We start from the raw sequence: 5,335 nt of genomic DNA, 5'->3' as shown, positions 1-5,335 counted from the left end.
ATATAGCAGCATTGCAGGCATTTGATGGTGATGGCGTTCTGTTTTTAATGAGCAACACGTGCGAATTGTCCGGTTAAAGTATGAAAAATACCTTGCTTCCAAAAACGACAGCCAAAAAGATTTGCAGTTTTTTAAGTTTAAAGTCCCAATACAAAGTGTTAAAAAGAGTTCCTCTCCCTCCACTTTGTGCCCCTTCACGCTTTAGGCCTCAGACAGCTTTTATGGTAACTCGGGCATAGAAGTGGTTTAGGTAGACATGGGCACGCTCATTTACATCAAGTAATCGTGCCCTTTCAAACAGCACTGAGCTTGCTTTAGCAAAACATTTATAGGATGAGGAGGACCTCGAATCGCACTTCGTTTCTGGACCGGTTATTAGGTTTGACGGCACAGCACGGCTTTCTCTCGGCCCCTGGGGCAGATAGGGACCCCAAATTACCAGGGCTTGCTCTACTCACAGCCTAGAGACCGTTTGGTTTGGTATCTCTAAGTTAAGTAGAATCTTTACTGGTGTCTCTTTGTGCCTGGTGGGGCTCCGTGAAGCTTACCTCTTTGAGCTAGGGTAAGGATCTTTGGTCGTGCTCTTCCCAGAGGGCTGATTTTCACAAATGTCGTTCAGGGGGTGAAAATGACAGGATTCTGTGAGTTTGGTGTCACTGGAGCGTTTCATCTTGGCATGGCAGGGGGAGGAAGGGGCTGAAAAATGACAAAAATTAAATTTTGACACCTCATAACTCTGAGACGTTTGGTTTAATCTGGTCCAAATTTGCTATGCAGCTTCCTGTGGTAAGATGTTACAAACCTGGAAAAGCCTATCTCTCTAAGACCGTTCATCTTTGACTTTTATATACACTGGAAAAAATGGCACTCCAAAAACAAGTAAAAAAAAATTAAAATTGATCATTTTTGGCTTGAAATAAGCAAAAAAATCTGCCAATGGAACAAGTATAATTTAGCTTGACAAGATTTCTAGAAATAAGAAATTTTACATGATAAAGTAAATCTTGAAACTAGCCAGAAAAACTAATTTTGACTTAAATTGTACTACAATTAAGAAATTTTAGATCTTGTAATAAGCTTGAGATGCTTAAAAGTAGTGTCCTTCTCCTCAAATGTAGCACATTTTTACCTTACATGTCATCTTGTTTTAAGATGTGTACAACTCATTCTTAGTTACACAATTGTGGCAATAATCTAGATTCAGGTATAAAACCCACCTAAAACAAGATTAGAACATTTTTGTTTTAAAACAAAAGAATCTCAAATTAAGCTTCTCTGACTAGCAGACTGCAAAAGTAATCTAAATACAAGTAATATTTTCTTGAACTGAGTGTATTTGCCCTGAATTTGAGCAGGTAAGTTAGATTATTTGCCAATAAAATTAGTAGTTTTTCTATTAAAATTATTAATATTCATTTGAAATAAGACAATGTATCTTTTTTCTAAATTGAAATGCTAACTGCCTTAACCTGCTCAAATTAAGGTCAAATACGATTATATCTAGAAAATTATAACTAGTTTTAGTGTGCAATGCTTGCACAAGTGTTTTCACAGCAGTATACCTCCTACAACCAGTTTTTAATTAACAAAAATATTTAAGCATCACATTGCAATATTTGATATAAGACAAAAACAAAAGTTATTCTTTTACTTGAACACATTTATTTTGTCACACTGACATTTCATTCAGTATTCAGTGTAAGAACAAATACTGATACTGCCTTTTACAACCGGTTAGTCAGTTTACTTATATTTTAGACACCTTTAACAAAATATAAATTTTTAACTATAAAAAAATTCTTAACTAAAAAAAAACACAAGGTGTTCAGAAGCCTCTGAGTTAAGCAGTCATAACTTTTTTCAAATCACTGCATTATTTAAAACAGAAAAATGCCAGTGAAGTGGCTACAGTTATAACATTGGCTAATGTGTCCACAATGCAAACCTTGCTCAAATTCAAACAAGTATCAAACAGTCTTTTCAGGTCATGGGGATGGAGAACACTATAACATAACATACATGACCTTTAACCTTACTGGCCACGAAAAGCCTTCCATTCAGCCATGCTGTTCTTATAGGATGATGTGAGATCTCTGTCATGGATTTTGTCCAAAAGGACCTCTGTCTGTATGACTGAGAGTAGAGTAACCACACATCTTGGGTAGTTAAGATGCAGTGTATAATAGTAGGCCATAAGGTATAAAGCACCCTCATCAAGCTTGTCTTTGGGAAATGTTGTTACTGGCACATCTCCTACCGCAAGCAGGCAGTTGGATGAACACACAATCAGGACTGGACAGGAGAGAGGGCGCTTCTTTAAGTACGTGTCAGGATCCTCTTTTTCCTTTAAAAAATGCCAGATATCCTTCTGTCAGTAAGATACATGTATTTAAGAATCACTTTATTTCACAACCTTAACCAGTGAGATAATAAAAAAAAGTTAAATTAATATATTAGTGATCCTAAATACTATTATTGTTCCAATGCCAACAAAGAAAAAAACAAGACTAAGGCTAGTCTCCAGGGCTGGGCAATATATAGATGGCAAATGGTAAATGGCTTGTACTTGGATACGCTTTTAACCAGTGTGGCGACCTCCAAAGTGCTTTACACTACAGTTTAGTTATTCACCTATTCACACACAAATTCACACCCTGACAGTGGTGAGCTATTAGTCGCTACAGCTGCCCTGGGGCAGACTGACAGAAGCAAGGCTACCATGCACTAGCGCCACTGGGCACTCTGACCACCACCAGCAGGCAATGTGTGTAAAGAATAACAAGATATTTTTGGTCCATATTGCCCAGCCCCACTAGTTTGCATTGGTGTTTTCTTAATGGGATAACTAACACCACTAAATAATAAAAAAGGTAAATTGAGACACAAAAGCACCATAAACATGGAAGTAGAAAAAAATTTATTTAAAAAGCAACTTTTTGGGTGTCTTCAGGGATAAAACAAATGTGTGATTAGGAAATATATAGTGAGCTCTGTAGTTATAAGCCTTCTAATACTCTAAAACATTCTAGAACAATTCACACAGCTCACCTCGAGGATGTGCACCAGAGCCTCAACTGCCTCATGTACCCTTTTTGGAAGAGCAGACGTGGATGGAAACAGTGATGGCAGGACACGAAGGATCTCAAGAGCCTGTTCAGCTTTAATAGAAAAGATTAGTCAGTCAAAACAGCTGTACAATATGCACAAGGTCAAATGAGGTCAAAGGTTTTCAACAAAGAATTGGATAAGTGACAAGACAGCCATAAGCAGTATGATGATACACTTAGCTCACAATATCAGACAAAATATGTGATTCTCAAGATGAGACAAAGATATTTAAATATTTTTTAATCCTTGCAAATGAGTAGTTTTCAGCCTGGACTAATCACATTCTTTGTTTTTGAATACATAATTTAATAATAGGTTTTCCAGTAAATAAATTCAACCAAAATTTATTTATAATTATAATAATAATATTGTCTTTATTTTCATTGCAACATACATTCCAACAAAATTTGTTCTCTGCTTTTAACCCATCACCCTTGGGGAGCAGTGGGCTGCCATGTGCAGCGCCCGGGCTTGCTCAGGAACCCAGAGTGCAGGCTATGGGGATTGAGCCGGGTACTTGCAACCTTCTCTTAGTGCAACACTCACCGGGTATTTCCTTATTTAACAATTAATTTATCGAATGTACATCTGAAAATATTTTGTTATTGTTCAAAGACCAATTTATCTTAATTGACTACAGTAAAATAGGAGGGCAGAGACCGAGATGGGAAGGCTAAGAGCAGCAAAAAGTCCAAACAATATATCAGCTACTGTTACTTTGAATGGGAGAAGTTAATTGTTTATGTGATCAGTAGAAAATCAATTGATAACAGCAATATGCATTGCATATTGAATGCACATAAACAATGTTTTTGAAAAACCGCCAAGATTGTTTAGGTACATTAAGAAAAGTATGACTAATGCATGTAAAGAAAACATTTTGGATGCTTCATACTTGCTGTACATTCTGTACACAAGGGGGCATACTATTATAGACCTTTCACCAGCAACTGAAGTGAAACCATTGTTATTCAGCATTAAGTAAATTTTGGAGTAAACATTGATATGAGCAGAGAATCAGTTAACTTAAAAATATAAAACATAGGTTTCATTTATGATTTTAGTCAGTTATGATAACAATAATATTCAACTTAATAGCATTTCATAAAACAAAATGTTGTCAAAAGAGAAAACCCTTATCTGTTCACATCAAAAGCATATTTTCCACATGTGCTAATTTATAATACATGAATTGTTACATTAGTCTTAGTAGTGTTAAATTTAAGTATTTCTCCACAGGGAACAAGTTAATGAGTAACATTTTACCCTTTTTAATTTAAAAATAATTAGTATTTGTTACCTCTTAACGTAGACACAGCCACATTATTTAACTCGTCCATGCTGTTTGATGGCAAGCTAGCTGGTTAGCTAGTCCTATTCAACTTCAGCTGCAAGAAACAGCAATAATAAAATAAATTAAACACAATTAAACATTGACAACACATAAAAAAACCGTGTACGTTACAAAATGTGAACTTTGTATACAGTTTTATCTTACGAGGAAACGGTTTTGAAATGAAGAAAATGCCGCTTGCTCACTTGAACGCTAGTCGTCAAGTGAGTAGAATCTTTAATGGTGTCTCTTTGTGCCTGGTGGGGCTCCGTGAAGCTTACCTCTTTGAGCTAGGGTAAGAATCTTTGGTCGTGCTCTTCCCAGAGGGCTGATTTTCACAAATGTCGTTCAGGGGGTTAAAATGAGTGGATTCTGTGAGTTTGGTGTTGCTGGAGCGTTTCGTTTTGGCATGGCAGGGGGAGGAAGGGGCTGAAAAATGACAAAAATTTAATTTTGACACCTCATAACTCTGAGACGTTTGGTTTAATCTGGCCCAAATTTGCTATGCAGCTTCCTGTGGTAAGATGTTACAAACCTGGAAAAGCCTATCTCTCTAAGACACGTTCATCTTTGACTTTTATATAGCAGCATTGCAGGCATTTGATGGTGATGGCGTTCTGTTTTTAATGTGCAACACGTGCAAATTGTCCGGTCACAGTATGAAAAATACCTTGCTTCCAAAAACGACAGCCAAAAAGAATTGCAGTTTTTTTTAGTTTAAAGTCCCAATACAAAGTGTTAAAAAGTGTTCCTCTCCCTCCACTTTTTGCCTCTTCACGCTTTAGGCCTCAGACAGCTTTTATGGTAACTCGGGCATAGAAGTGGTTTAGGTAGACATGGGCACGCTCATTTACATCAAGTAATCGTGCCCTTTCAAACAGCACTGAGCTTGCT

The 5,335-nt window shown here is 36.7% G+C and overlaps 1 long non-coding RNA gene across 2 annotated transcripts; it reads right to left on the bottom strand.

The window, feature by feature from the left end:
• Nucleotides 1-1,642: 1,642 nt before the first annotated feature.
• On the bottom strand, nucleotides 1,643-4,663 carry LOC110369438. 2 transcript variants are annotated; one of them, XR_004928963.1, is made up of 4 exons: nucleotides 4,607-4,663; nucleotides 4,409-4,496; nucleotides 3,049-3,158; nucleotides 1,643-2,344 (listed from the first exon to the last, which is right to left on the bottom strand). It is a non-coding gene; the product is annotated as an uncharacterized LOC110369438 (long non-coding RNA). The 2 variants fall into 2 exon arrangements; XR_004928962.1 differs by having other exon boundaries at nucleotides 4,648-4,663.
• Nucleotides 4,664-5,335: the final 672 nt, after the last annotated feature.

Source organism: Fundulus heteroclitus, unplaced genomic scaffold, assembly GCF_011125445.2.
Source record: "Fundulus heteroclitus isolate FHET01 unplaced genomic scaffold, MU-UCD_Fhet_4.1 scaffold_342, whole genome shotgun sequence".
Taxonomy (NCBI): domain Eukaryota; kingdom Metazoa; phylum Chordata; class Actinopteri; order Cyprinodontiformes; family Fundulidae; genus Fundulus; species Fundulus heteroclitus.
The sequence above is the reverse complement of the archived record's forward strand: the minus strand, read 5'-3'. Positions and strand labels throughout refer to the sequence as shown.